Source organism: Coregonus clupeaformis, unplaced genomic scaffold, assembly GCF_020615455.1.
Source record: "Coregonus clupeaformis isolate EN_2021a unplaced genomic scaffold, ASM2061545v1 scaf1656, whole genome shotgun sequence".
Lineage (NCBI taxonomy): Eukaryota > Metazoa > Chordata > Actinopteri > Salmoniformes > Salmonidae > Coregonus > Coregonus clupeaformis.
The window spans coordinates 40,488-56,551 of record NW_025535110.1 but is presented as its reverse complement, the minus strand read 5'-3'; the positions used below and the strand labels follow the sequence as shown (position 1 = coordinate 56,551).

Sequence of the window (16,064 nt, the reverse complement as noted above, 5' to 3'; positions counted from 1 at the left end):
GTCTTGGCCATAGTGGAATGGAGGTGACTGTTTGAGGTTGTGGACAGGTGTTCTTTATGCTGATAACAAGTTCAAACAGGTGCCATTAATACAGGTAACGAGTGGAGGACAGAGGAGCCTCTTAAAGAAAAAGTTACAGGTCTGTGAGAGCCAGAAATTCTGCTTGTTTGTGACAAAATACTTATTTTCCACCATAATTTGCAAATAAATTTTAAAAAATCCTACAATGTGATTTTCTGGATTTTTTTCTCAATTTGTCTGTCATAGTTGACGTTACCTATGATGAAAATTACAGGCCTCTCTCATCTTTTAAGTGGGAGAACCTGCACAATTGGTGGCTGACTAAATACTTTTTTTCCCACTGTATAGGCACTCAACAAGTTATGACAGTAATATTCCAATTAGCCAAGTTCACCCAAGCATTGGCCAAATTAGCTAACTCTGACCCAAATTTAGGACATTACGCTGGGTTTCCCAGACCCAGAGTAAGCTTACCCTTCACTAAAAACATGCTCAATGGAGAGTCCAGTGTTGCTCATTTAGATCTGGGAACTGCCCAGAAGTCTATCTACAGTATGATGGTTCAATCAATTAAATGTTGGTGGCAAATGTATACATCTTTTAATGTGTTTGGTCAAAACTCTTACCATGAGAGAGCTATAACGAGGATCAATATGAATATCTTCTCTCTGCCCTGCATTTTCCCAGCAATGGCTCCCTTGCCTGTTCTGGTGGTCAATGAATGAGGGATTGAGAGGAGATCAGACAGATCAGAGATGAGAAATGAAATGCAATCAAGAGTAAATTACATAGAATAGAAAATAATCTTAAATATACACACAGACACAGATTTACTGTTTGTCTTTCATCAGAAAATGTCCAAGTAATGTTTAACTACACAACTACTGCCCCTGCTCACAGGTATTATTCTTGAAAGTTTAAGTATCTACTACACAGATATTTTCAGTGTGGTATGTTCGTAGACCTGGGTGTAAGTAGCCTACAGCTGTTTTAATTAAGTAAGTTCTACTATTAATCACTCAAACTATAGGCCTACAATTCACTTTCTTTTTATAAAGGCCCTAAAACCTAAGCATAACATGGTACAATCAAAAGAATATATGAACGATAAGAATTGGAAATATACCTTCAGAGTAGGGGTGCTCTCCTTGGGTAGGATAAATCACAGAATGAGAGAATATCAGCGTGCTCTTCAGGGCATTTAACATTTTCAACTCACTCCCTGATTACCAAAAAATGGAAAGAAACCTGAGGCACTTATCTTTTCAGAGCAACTTCCTTCCCCTTCCTCCTGACCATAGGAGGAAATAACATATTTTTCCAGCATCCTTTTTTCCTCATATATAGTTTGGGTTGGCAATGGGCCAAGTGCAGTTTTTGCCTGCCGCAATGGTTGATTTGTGGTTTTAGTGTTTTGAGTGGTATTTATAATAATAATAATAATAATAATATATATAGTATTTAGCACTTTTATACTCCAGGGTTTCAAACTCGGACCCGTCCCCTGGGTGCACATTTGGTTTTTGCCCTAGCACAACACAGCTGGTTCAACAACCACGAATCATTAAGCGTTGATGTTTTTAATCAGCTGGGTAGTGCTGGGTAGTCCTAGTGGCCCCAGGACCAAGTATAGGAAACCCTGTAACATGCCTTCTTCCCAGGTTTGCACTTTATCGACCACTCAGAGGGTACAGTGACCAAATCTCCACCCACAGTAATGCAGCTCTCTGTCCAATGTTTTTTTGACATGAAGTACCAACAGGTTCACGAACAGTATGTGAAAATAGTTCTGTATTCATGTCTACATTTGTATAAAGTACATTTCTCCTTACACAATTTACTTAGCAAAACAAGCTTTATTGGGTTACAGATTCATTGCAACAAGCATTACAAAGAGGTGATTGCACAATTCTGTGTGTGACCAAACAAACAAACATACGCTTTACGAATAATTACTTTAAAGGATACGTTTTGAAATTGTAATACATATTATCCACATATTTGATCAATAGGATAATATTTATGGTCAGGGATTTGTTTAAAATATTGATGTAGCCTAAATCAGGTTTTCAAACCTCTCCTCAGGGACCCCCATCCATTTCTTGTATTTTAACTATTCCACAGTTAGCACACCTGATTCAACTAATAATCGCCCTTTGAATGGGTGAATCAGGTGAGCAAATTTGTGAAACATCTGGGGTTCCTCAAGGAGAGGTTTGAGAGCCAATACTGGCCTTCAATATCATTTATAGGTTCATAAACATAATTATATAATCATTATACAGTTGGCCTATACTAAATAGTAACAACAAACGTAATAGCCTAAGCATGAATTCTAAATCCAAAAACCATCATACCAGATATATTAGACACTTCCACATCTGTTAGACTAACAGCCATTAAAAATGTTGGAAATTGTTGTCAACTCAGTGTCTCTAAGATCATTCTCAAAGGTCTGTAACAGACTTATACTCTGTAACAACATCCTGAGCTGTGTTAGGACCCAAGGCACCTCCAGACTTGAGAGGTTGCCGTTGTTGTCGGTGCAGCAGTAGGCATTCCAGTAGTGACTCGAACATTGACCTCGCTGGTTCTGGCTCCACCACTGTGCCGCTTGGGACCACCCCTGTCACGCCACATACATCTGGCCACAGCCTACACTCAAAACATTCTTCAGCTTCGTCTCGCACTGGTTCCATGGCCCGTTGTTCATCTTCCTGTCTTAAGTGAGCTACGTTGGTATGGGCTTATGGTGGCTTTGGCGGCATCTTGATTACCATGGTGTCCTGCGTGAGGTGCCCGCGGTCGCATTTGAGCCAAAGTTGTCATCGAGAGCCTGACTCCAGCCCAGCTTGTAGTTCTGTCAGTATTGTGGAGAGCGCTCATTGCAGCCATTGTTTTGGTTGTATTTCTTGATCTCACTCAAGGATCCTTTCTTATCCATTTGCTGCGATATTAGGTCAGATGCACAAGCTGAAAAATACAAATATTTATAAATTAGCCACTCCACTTCAAGCTGTATACACAACTCATTATTACATTACTGTTATTCCCAGGCTACTGGTAAAAGGGTCTGAAATTACAATGTACCGAAATTGTACCTTCTAGTGCTTATTGCATAAATACAATCGCTTTCAAACCTGCTCTACAGCTAATGTCCTGTTCTACTGCAAATAGTACACTAAGGTGTTGCATCATTCTGTAGTTGTGCAAGTCATATTAAATGGCTTCTGCACTGAATTTACAGGACATTGAAAAGGTGATAATAAACATTTAAAATGCAAACCTGCGGTTCATAATAAACTATGGACCCTCTCTGTTGGGGGACCCCTTGGATATCCATTTCATAGGCAGAGCACAGAGGGATCCTCCTGGCTCGGACACAGAGAGGGCAAAGTAATAGTAAGCTACCGTCTCTGACAGATGTATGCAGGAGAGGCAGCATTGTAAGCAGAGATTGCGAAGGATTCTCTAACCCCCTGTGTGTTTGGTTCGAAAGGAGTGGGGAGAGCTTATATTCAGACCCGACACTGGTAATTTGAAGAAAGAACTCGCAGTTGTCGAAATTTGGGAGCTACTTCCCTGACCCCAAAGAAGGAGAGCAGAGAGAGGGGACAAGAGGGACAGAGTCACTATGCTGTGCCCCTGTGGAGAAAAAACATCACAGATGAACATATATTGCAATGATACCTTTACATTATGACTGTATAAGGTAATAATTTACATTTTCTACATTTACATTTACGTCATTTAGCAGACGCTCTGTATCCAGAGCGACTTACAGATTGGAAAGACATCTATAGCCAGTGGGCATAACCACTTTACAAATATTTTTTTTTTTGTTTATTTTATTTCTTTTTTATTTATTTATTTTTTTGTATTTCTTTTTAAGGTTTTTAACTGGAAGCCAGTGGAGTGTGCGCAGGAGTGGGGTGACGTGAGAGAACTTGGGGCAGGCAAAAGAAGCAGGAAGTCACTAGAATCAACTCAAATCAGGCCAGAAAACCACCCAAGTTCCTGAAACATTATAGTTCGTCTTTACTGTAGCCCCCATCTAGAAGTTGAGTTTCTTATTTCTGGTCAAAGGTTTCTTAATGATCATGATGCTGTGCGATTAATTATATTATAATAATTTACACTGCAAACATATTGTTAATTTGTCACAGATACTTTAGAGGTATATTTCCTTAAGTGCACAATTTTGATTTGGAAGACAGCATGAGTATTGTTACTTATTTCCACTAGCCTTTTTCATTTCCATGTTTGAGATAGCTGCCTGTGCTCGATACAGAGAACTTTGCACTATTGCATCGATTTGGAAATAACCATAACAAATTGAATATCCAAATAATTATTTGTTAGATTTTCAACTTAATCTTCTGAACTTGTTTAACAGTCCGTTGAATTGTTTCAATCCTCAGAGGTCTAGAAGCCCAGAGTAAACACTTCTTACTCGTTATTATACACTGTACCACACACACACACACACACGCGCTCACACACGCGCACACACACACACCTTTTCCTGCAATCTAGAGCCTTAATCATTATGCCTAATTCTATGTAAAAAATGTATATATTTTTCTGTTAGGGATGTGCTTGGTTATTTGAATATCCGACCTACAACCCATACACTTATTATGGACACAGCGTGCCTACATTATTAGTTATCTTGTTATTGTTTGTTGTTAGTTGTTATTAGTCCCATCCTTCAATTCCATTCAACACCTCCCATCTATCTTTAACACCATCCATAGGATTATTTGCCATATATTTCAACTGTACTGTGATGTTCTTGAACCTTCTTATTCTCATTGTTTCTACAGATTGTGAATTGAAAATAAAAAAAATGTGCTAATAGTATTATTATGTTAGTTGATAGATTGACTATGACTTTTCAGATCACCCAGTAAGGTTTTAACCGACTTGCCAAAAGTACAGTTTGTTAAATATAAATTTGTGGAGTGGTTGAAAAACCAGTTTTAATGACTCAACCTAAGTGTATGTAAACTTCTGACTTCAACTGGTACCTCTTTACCTGTTCAATTGTCATTTTAAATAATGATGCACATTGATTCTTTAATAACTTTTATGCCTTAGAGCTTCAGCGGCACATGTAAAAAACAGGGCAAAATCTGAGGGATGCGACTGAAGCATGGGTCTTTTCAAACTCCGGAAACAATTTTCACTTCAGCATTTAACATTAGCGTCATGCATGACACAGCATAAAGTAGACGTAGCAGCCAGTTCCACTGAAATGCGTCTAGGTAGGTGTCGACTGGGTGGTAATGTTTAAAGAATTATCATGTGTGTTAAAATTGCGTCAGTATATTGTAGGCTATCCCAGAAAAACTGGGCTGCTATTGTCAGTAGATGTTCACTTTCGTTTTTTGGCCTTGAGTCAACAAGTAGCCTAATCCAAACTATAAATTATGTTTGTTTGTAGGCGTGTTTTCTTTTATGCCTTCAATAAATACCCATGCAGATTATGTATTGGGATTCACAGGTTTACTTTATAAACATCCATACGATGGCCTAAGTTTCTGTTCGGGCGATTCATTCAAGATTCATTTTCGTTTCATGCTTTGTTGATGATGAGTTTTTCTGTATGTCATAGGTTCGGTTGCGGTCATATAAACCCATCATTGAGTCGGAGCATCGGCAGGTGCTCTCCTTCAAGTGTTCTCTGTATGGACTAGTTTAGGAATATAACACAACAAGGTTTTCATCGTCGGGTGAGAGGATATAATGCCTTAGTTTAGTGTAGGGATATGGTATTGGATCGACATAAACCCGATATAAACTGCGTGAACTTAGTGCACCTGAGAATCTAAAAATTGAGGACCGTGTCCATGGCGGGGCTAAGTATGTGGTGTGGTCGCTCTTTTTACACAGCCACATGTTAATGTGAGATGGCAAAAGTTCCGTCGCACGGACTCGAGAGGACCTGATGGAGAGAAGAATCGGGAAACTGAGTTAATTTTTTTCGAACCGATTTCATGAATAAATATTCCTGAGTTGGAATCTGTTTATGAGCTTTGAGAATGCGGAACCTGTAAAGAGAATATATCTGGGCCCTGGGAGCTGGGGAGATTCTCATGTGGTTTTATGTCCGAAGAGGGCTGGTTCTCTATATTTTTGGACAAAGATCGGGGGTCATCCATAACAATTATATGTAGTTTACCTCAAAAAATGTGAAAATGCCTTAAGGAACTGCAGTAAAGTCGTGTTTTGATTGACGCTTTAGCCACCCCCTCATTCTGTAAATAGCCAAAGCATAAAAACAATTTGTTGTTTGTCATTTGATTCAAAATGAGCCAACTCTAATCTTACTAACCATCTGTTTGTTTTTTTTTTATTTTTCTATCAGACCATTGGAAAACCATGTAACCGACAGGATAACTCAGGTTGCATATGCGGAGACCAGCATTCAATTTTCACTAACACAGGCTAAATGACCACTAACACACCACTAATAGCACAGTTTCACAATAAATCTAACCAAAACAGTCCCACCTCAAAACTGTAATCCCGTAGCAATGTTCTCAACTTGTATGTATGGTTGCTAACTTATGATTTCTGTTCAGGACGGTCAGGTGTTCACGTGGGGTCAGAACACCATGCGGCCAGCTGGTTTGTGCGAGCCAGCGCCATGTCCCCGCCCTGAAGTTCTATCAGGGATCCCCCTGGTTCGGATCAATGCGGGGAGACCACAGCTGCGCTCTGTCCCTTTCTGGAGCTTGTGGCTGGGCCACAGAACACCGCCGGAGCAACTGGGACTAGGGGACACAACAAGTACAGTATACAACACAAATGGTATATGTGTATGTTGTCTGTTGTTAAATATATTTAAATAATTAAGGTCCATGAGCAGATACATTGTTTGAAGCAGGGTGTTAGTGTTGGGCTTGGAACAAAAGCCTGCACACCCAGTAGCTCTCTCAGTCTAGTAGCTGGAGACCCCTATTATGCCCAATGATGAACCACATTTTGTTGTGGTTGAAATTATAGTTGAAAAAATAAGCATAGAAATGTGCTTTTATCTGTCTAAAAACTATTTTGACCAGGATGAGATGGAACAATATTGCATCGTGGTTTGAGGGTGATATGTTGTATGTGTAGTGTTGTAAATAAAATTGATTGTAAAAAATATATATATAATAATAACAATAAATGAACCCAATTTTCTGTAGACAGACATGCTCCAGCTCCTGTTGATTGCCTGAATCTGAAGTAAGACTGTTTTAATTTCATGTGGAGGAGAACACGCTGCCGGTTTGACAAAGGTTGTATATCTGTCTGACACAATAACACTTTTCTCTATTATTTGAATCTAAATGTTGTTTGGACCATACAATATGTCTACATGTTATGTGTATTTATTTGAGTATGGATGTCTCAATGTTGTAGTTTTTAGTTCCCTGCACATTGGTATTGAAACGCCCTCATTAACGAGAGGAAAACACTGTATGATAAACTGTCTGGGTGGATTTTGTTCTAGGGAGTGTGTGTGGTGTTCACATTTTGCCCCAGGCCGCTATGGACAGCTTGCACACAACTCTCTCCGAGATGAACCACGACCGCAGAGTGGTGTGGGGCAACTCTTTGAAGGTGACCCAGAGAGCCTGTGTAAAGCGTACAGCCTACACTGACTGGACATGATTTGGGATTTGACCAAATATTTTTGACAGTACACAAATTGTGATGTAGGATCTGTTTGGTTATGTTCATCTTAGCATAATACCTTTTTAGAATTCATTGTTGATTTGAGAAATGTTTTCTCTTCCGTCTGCGTACATTAGACACCACACACATTAGCATTTGAGGGGCCAACTAATGAGATCTACTATTTGGGCTCGGAGAGCAAGGGCAGCTGGGAAATGGAGTAAAGATTGATCAGTCTGTCCCCTCCCAGTACGAACTGCCAGGTAAAACATTCATTTATTTCAATACTCAACTAAATTAACATGAAAATAAAACATAAAATAACATTGCTAACTCCGATCATGAACTATTTTTGTCAACATTTCAGACCAGATTGATGACCAGAAAATTGTATCACATTTTTAAGCTGGAGGAAACCATTCCTTTGAAATAGCCAGCACTCTTGGTCAGGTAAGGACACACCTCGGTTTGAAACATTTAGTTAGCAAAACAGAATATAGTTTGTCCTTTTGTACTTAACACTGCTGTGATACACTGTATCACACATTGTCATCTTCACAGGAGTCTGAAGAAAGGTCAAAACAATCCCAGGTCAAGATGTGGGCAAAGTGACACAACAAGCATTAGATGAAGAAATTCATTGACAAATGGATCTCAGAATGCGATTCAGAAAATCATGGAAAAAAAGTACAGAAGTAAGTAGTGATGACATTTTGACATTTTAGTCATTTAGCTGACCCTTATCCACACGTTACTTACAGTTAGTGAGTGCACAAATTTTTCATTTGATATAAGTAACCATCATTTGCCACCGTTGTTGCTTTTTCCCCTTATTTTGTTTATGTAATGCAGTCACATACTGAATTGAATAATTACTCAAACTTGTATTTGCAGGGAAATCACAAAAAGTTTTCCTCAGCGCCATGCTACTAAATTGGTTTTTTGATAAAAGGTAACAGTTTTTAATATTGGTTCAAATACATTTGACTTATGTTTGAGATAATTAACATTATCGAAGAATACTGGGTTTAAATATGGTATAGATATTGGACAATTATTTATTGGCTTTATTAGTTGTGACAAACATTAATCCAAACCTCACCGAAACAGTCTGGCCTGGATTTGCACTCGTAAGGCGATTCGGAAGCTTGCAAAATGACAAAGTTTTGACTGGAGGTATTTTGTAAATACATTTATGAATTGATATAATCTGTATTCCTATTCCTATGTATCTGACATGTGTCTTTGATTGCACTTGAATTGCTTTAAATACTTTAAATTGTTAAGGTATTATCGAATGAGGGACCTATTCACACACCTCTTTCATAGCACTAGGTTGAAGCTGTTGTCCAGCACACATTACTTCCTTCCCTGTAGGAGGAGTTTCCCGATTGGAGTGGAGAGCTTGAGGGTCTACCTGGTTCTCCCTGGAGCTCCTGAGGGTCCTTATCAAAACGGCACAGAAGGACAGATTCACTGAAGCCCTTGCTGCCAGCTTAGAGTCCTCAGACTGCACCCCGACAAGCTGCAGGTCCTTGGTAATGCTAAGCCGGCCATTTAAAATGTTTCACCCCAAATTGGAACTAATCAACAATAACATGGTCGTAAATCTGTTTTGTGCTGTAACCAACTTATTTTGTCCTTGTTCATTCGCTGTCTGGGGCAGATTTGGACTAGGAAAAGTGTACAAAACCAGTGATTATTTGAATCGAAAGTGTGGTGGTGCTGGGCTAAAACAAAATATGTGCACTTTGGGGGGTACCCCTGGAATGATTGGGAAGTAGAGCAAATTCTAAGTGCCCCCACAAAATGGTTTGATCATGTAATCTTTAGTGTTATCATGTCCTGTAGGTGACTGCTGGGTCCTCATTGAAGCCCTCTGTCATGACCAAAGCACACTGGGATGTGGAAGAAGGCCCCATCGCTGATTCGACAAAGTGAACATATTCTACGCACCCGTGACCATGGGGTTCAAACACCTGCTCCATGTCCCCGGCCATCCCCACAGAGTCAGTGTCCATGCTTCTGCTGCATCGTACTGTCAATCCATTTGATAAAGCTGTTTTCCCATTTGACAGTCATACTTCTGGGACCAATCTGCGCCAGCGTGCCAAGTTATTTCAATGCAACCTATTTAGAACCGAAAGAGACCATAACTGAGATTTGATTAAATAATATTTTTTCTGACACACATGGAAAATATTTAGCTAATACTTGCTAATGGGAATAAATATTGTCAAAAATGTATTTTACTTTTCTATATTATTTCAAAGGCAAACCAAAAATCTGGAGGGACCACAGACAGATTCCAGACAGTACCTTTTTGTATGGAGGAGGTTCAACTTCAATCCTATATTTCTAGAGGAGGATGTAAAGCTTAAGCGTTTATGGTCAAAGCAGGTAAGAAACGTTATTTTGTCTCAGTCACTGATTGCTAAACATGCTATGTTGCTGTCAAGTCCTGGAGTGTGTTTTGATGTTTGTTGTTTGGGTCTTAGATAGGTGTCATAGGCTGCATCTCAATAGAGGCTTTAGATTTCCTCTACTCAAATTATCTGGAAAGAGAGAGTAAAGGAAACATTTTTTTTACCTACTAGAGAATCTTTCTCACCTTCTAAGCTAATTCTTATCAGTGCACAGAATAACATCATTAGACAAAGGAGCTCCTTAATTGAGAGATGCATTGTAAATATTTTTATTTTTACACCACTTTCATGGGATGTGGATCAGACACCTGCCATGTTTTTGTCATTACCCATTCTTGATGAATCTGCAGAGCAAGATAATTGTTTTGAACATCAACGCCGCACTCACACAGCAGCAATGACACTTTGCCTCAATATATAGTAGCATTATAATATACAGCAGATACTATAAATCAGGGTGGTAAACTCCCTACTAGACCAACTGACTGGGGAAGAATATTTATGCTGTTGCCCTGCTCTAACACACCTGGTTCTACTAATCAGCTGCTCACCAGGACCTTGATTAGCTAAATCAGGTGTGTTAGAACAGGGCTGGAGCAAAAGCCTGCATTTCCAAGTAGCTCTAGAACGTGACCACTCACTACCGAAGAAACCAACCATATTATATGAACCTTTTTGATGGAAAAACTGGTTGAAATAAATACTTGTTTTGTACTAAAAAGCACTAACTGAAGACTTAATATTGTACTGTGGTGCATTGCAGAATCCCCCTAACAATCGCCAAAGGACTGGCAGATGTGGCCTTTAACATGTTACCGTGGCGGCCCTCTGGTTCTTTGAGCTGAGGCTGAGCGAGCATCACTATCACACACTTTCCACCAACTGAGTGTAGAAAGACCCACCTTCAAGAGGCCCCTTGTGGTAAATCCATATTTTTACATTTAGGAATGATAGCTTTCCAATGACGAGCAATGTTTTGAACAGAGAAGGGCTAAGCCAAAATGTAGAGCTCACCTCTCTCAGGAGTATTTCGACGAGGATGCGAAGCCAACAGACGCCACAAAAGGGACTTCTTCATCCATTTGTTGATAAGTGTTTGTACCCGAGTCGGGATGTTCGTGTACAACGACAACAAGACGCTAGCCTGGTCCCTGCAAAGGTAAGGACACGTTTAGGGAAATCACACATGGATTATGAGGTTTTCCACCACCTCACCATATTTTTTTTTATTTCTACATCGATAATCATTATATTTTCAAATGGCTTCAAATGTGCTGGTAGTGAAACACTAATGATATGTTCCTAGAGAGGAACTACTACAGTATTACTACTATATTACTAGCCTACTACTGTATTCTAGAAACCGCAGTACCTTCCCTTTACTGTATATTAATTATCATTTTTCACAGGTTATCAGCAGCATGTCCTATACATTCACTCATGGTGTATTTCTTGTCTCTTATCCAACCCATCCTCACTAACGCCTAGGAGTGGAGGAGAAGGCTTATTTCTGTTTGGGGTTTGTGTGGGGATGGCTCTGCACAACAACAACATGGTGCACCTCCCCCTTCCCCATGTGCCCAAGAGCTGGTGAAACATCAACCTTCTTTAGAGGACCTGAGAGAGTTTAGCCCCATTGAAGCAGGGTAAATTCATACCGTAATATATTGGTTATCCCTTTGTCAGTAATGTATTATGGTATGGGCTGTTGTGTTTGTTATAAGGGACACCAAGGACATATTAAGAAATTGCATCTCAAGGCATTTAATTGCATCTCCGGAGCAGGGCACTTGCTCTGTGTGGATAAGCAATTATGAATTATTTGGATAAATAGTTATTTATTGATTAATGCATCATGATTTATTGATTGCCAATTTATAATTGTCACATCTATTGTCACATAATATTTTCAATGCTTTTGAAGGAGTTTGCAGTACATCTTGGATTACCCTGATGATGATGTCTAAAAACATGGACATTATTTTCTCAGTATGTATTGCTTTCAAACAGTTTGATCGATGAACAAATCAAATGTAACCCAATACAAGATGTAGGATCTTAACCTTATCACTCTTTTTGTTGCTGACAATTTTCCCGGGCAGCAGGAAATGCAAAGCTGTAGTGTATTCAAGGTTTTAAAAAGCTTCTAAAGTTAGTACTTACTTTAAAATGACAGATTTGATTTGCCCTTACGAAAAATGTATCAACCCTACAAAAAATGTCCAATAATTGTAATACACATAAAATTCACATATTCCTGCTGTATTAAATTGGCTCAAATTAAGATCCTACTAGTTAATTGAGAAGTGAAGCTGTATGAATGACTTAACATAAGATACATTATATTATATCAGTGTGTATGTTTCCCAGATCACTCCATCTATTTGTCTATATCCCTCAGTCTGCAGTGTTGTCATTGTTCATTTACCTCACTATTTTCATTACTCACTATAATAGGTGGTATGGGAACGTAGCGGTGGAACTTGATCCCGAAGAAATTGGAAAACTCGGGACAAGTGCTAACAAGTAAGATTATTGGCAATATTTACAACTGACAAAATATAGGTGTATAGTATGACACATTTTCCCATTGCTACAGCTACCAGGGTTGGGGTCAATTCATTTCGGCAATATCATCTCATACTGAAATGTAATTGTAATGAATGGAAAAATCACAATTGAAAGCAAATGGCGCTTCTCATTCCTTGAATTGACACCAACTGGAATCGACACCAACCTATACTAGCTTCAACTCAATGGATATCTGACTTCTGTATGTCATTCTTTTGACGGGAAGGAGTTTGTTGACACCTATGTGAACTACACAACCAGTCAGTACTGAAGGTGAATGAAGAGATTCAGGTAAAGGCTTCTTCAAGGGGTGTGTGTACATGGACGTGGTGGAGTTCTTCCAGCCAGAGGAACTGAGGGGGTTGATGTGGGGAAGAGAATGACTGGGAAACGCTGAAACAGGTCAGAACATGTTTTGTTACTACATGACTGAGCAGCTTAAATTCTACCCCCTAGCTAATTGATCTACATCTGAGAGCATTAGACAAGTAAAAACATATAATATATGACGAAGATTTCACCTAGCCCATCAGAGGGCAAAAAAACAAGTGTTCTAGGGCTTGATTTGGGATTGATGGTACAGTGGGGGAAAAAAGTATTTAGTCAGCCACCAATTGTGCAAAGTTCTCCCACTTAAAAAAGATGAGAGAGGTGTTAATTTTCATCAAGCTACACGCCAACTATGACAGGACAAAATTGAGGAAAAAAATCCAGAAAATCAACATTGTAGGGATTGTTAATGAATTTATTTGCGAATTATGGTGGAAAATAAGTATTTGGTCACCCACAAACAAAGCAAGATTTCTGGCTCTCACAGACCTGTAATCTTTTTAAGAGGCTCCTCTGTCCTCCACTGATACCCGAATAATGGCACCTGTTTGATTTTCAGAAACAAAAGACACCTGTCCACAAACCTCAAAACAGTCACACTCCAAACTCCACTATGGCTAAGTGAACGGTGAGCAAAAATCCCAGAACCACACGGGACCTAGTGAATGACCTGCAGAGAGCTGGGACCAAAGGACAAAGCCCACCATCAGCAACACACCACGCCGCCAGGGACCCAAATCCTGCAGGTGCCACGTGTCCCCTGCTTAAGCCAGTACATGTCCAGGCCCGCCTGAAGTTTGCTAGAGTGCATTTGGATGATCCAGAAGAGAATTGGGGAGAATGTCATATGGTCAGATGAAACCAAAATATAACTTTTTGGTAAAAACTCAACTCGCCGTGTTTGGAGGACAAAGAATGCTGAGTTGCAGTCCAAAGAACACCAACCTACTGTGAAGCATGGGGGGTGGAAACATCATGCTTTGGGGCTGTTTTTTTGCAAAGGGACCAGGACGACTGATCCGGGTAAAGGCAAGAATGAATGGGGCTATGTATCGTGGAGATTTTGACTGAAAACCTCCTTCCATCAGCAAGGGCATTGAAGATGAAACGTGGCTGGGTCTTTCAGCATGACAATGATCCCAAACACACCGCCCGGGCAACGAAGGAGTGGCTTCGTAAGAAGCATTTCAAGTGTCCTGAGTGGCTAGCCAGTCTCCAGATCTCAACCCCATAGAAAATCTTTGGAGGGGAGTTGAGCAAAGTCCGTGGTTGCTTAGCGACAGCCCCAAAACATCACTGCTCTAGAGGAGATCTGCATGGAGGAATGGGCCAAAAATACCAGCAACAGTGTGTGAAAACCTGGTGAAGACTTACAGAAAACGTTTGGACCTGTGTCATTGCTAACAAAGGGTATATAATAAAGTATTGAGAAACTTTTGTTAATGAGACCAAATACTTATTTTCCACCATAATTTGCAAATAAATTCATAAAAAATCCTCACAATGTGATTTTCTGGAGAGAAAAAAATCTTATTTTGTCTGTCAGAGGTGACATGTACCTATGATGAAAATTACAGGCCTCTCTCATCTTTTTTTAAGTGGGGAGAACTTGCACAATTGGTGGCTGACTAAATACTTTTTTTCCCCACTGTATGTAACATGTTCTGGAACCTAGCTAAAATGTTGTTTTGATACATTGATTTGACAAATGGTTTGGAATGGTGGGCTCAAGTCTCTATTGCCTCACCATATTCGTTGAGGACATTGTCCCCCCAAACTAGAACACTGTGTATGAAGGAGAGTACCATGCTGGACATCCCAACATCGTCACATTCTGGGGAGGTGCTTGGAGGAACTGGACAGAGGATCAAAAAGAAAGCTTTCGCGTAAGTATGGAACGCTTTCATTGTAACAGATGAACAAATAACGTAGGCTACTGAGAATAAAGTTATATTCTGTCATTCCTGCCCCCCTCCCACCTTGGCCCCTTCAGTGTTCCTGATCTGGCTGGACCGCGGGCCCATCCTGGGTATGAACCAGATCAGGATGAGGGTCCGAAATCCTTCTCAACCCTCCGAAAGCATTTCCGAGAGGCGCTGACATGTCACTCTGTTGCAGCTGCCCATAACCCCAAAAAACACTACAGAGCAGGCTTATAGAAGCAGTCGGCCACAACAGAGGGCTCTGGAATGAATAATGAGTGTATAGTGTTGCTGCTGTATATACTCCTCTCCTGTGTTCATCTTTTTTCATTGTTCTATAGTTGGGTTTAAGATTTGGATTGTTTTAATATAGGCTTGTATTTCAAATCCTAACTTGAGATCTGTGCGGTACTATGCCATTTGTGTGTAATCATTATTGCATTCACCACATTTTATTAAAACATTTATAAATCAAAAAGTACAGCATGGTTTGTGCCTGGACACTAAACACATTCAAATTAACAAAAATGATAACAACCAAAATACAAGGAAATCCCAAAGTATTTGAAATCACCAAACTGTGCAAAAGAAGCATATCAGGTTCCAGCTGAACACAATAACTTCATTTACAAGACGCACCCAATGGTTCATTACAGAAATCAATGAAAACATAATATCCTGCAGATAGGTGGGCAACACAATAAGGCACAGATCATTTGGCACACGCCTTCCCAAACCCATGATTCCCCAATCTCACAACATAGGGCAGGATTTAATTCAAGCTGCAAAGCATAGCACAGTGCACTATAAGAGACTTTTAAAGGTAATTTACACTTGAGCAGACATGCCAGCGCTTACTTATGAATGTGATCTCTAGAACATGCCTTTAAACGTATTGACAGCTGCATAGTGCACTGACATAAAAAGAAAACCAGCAGTACTAGGGGACCTCCAGGCTCAGATTTGAGCACCACTGACCCCAACTTACATTTAGAGTACTACTCAGTTCATAGCACTTCTAAATGACTCATTTTCCTTAGTGAACTTGAGTACATTTCCAGAGACAAACATACTGTTCAAATGAGGCATACTTAATTCCCTTTGAATACAGATGCTAGGTAAACAAAGT

The 16,064-nt window shown here is 39.8% G+C and overlaps 1 pseudogene; it reads right to left on the bottom strand.

Moving 5' to 3' along the window:
- Positions 1 to 2,264: 2,264 nt before the first annotated feature.
- LOC123487327 lies at positions 2,265 to 15,037 on the bottom strand (annotated as a pseudogene).
- Between the last annotated feature and the right edge of the window lie 1,027 nt (positions 15,038 to 16,064).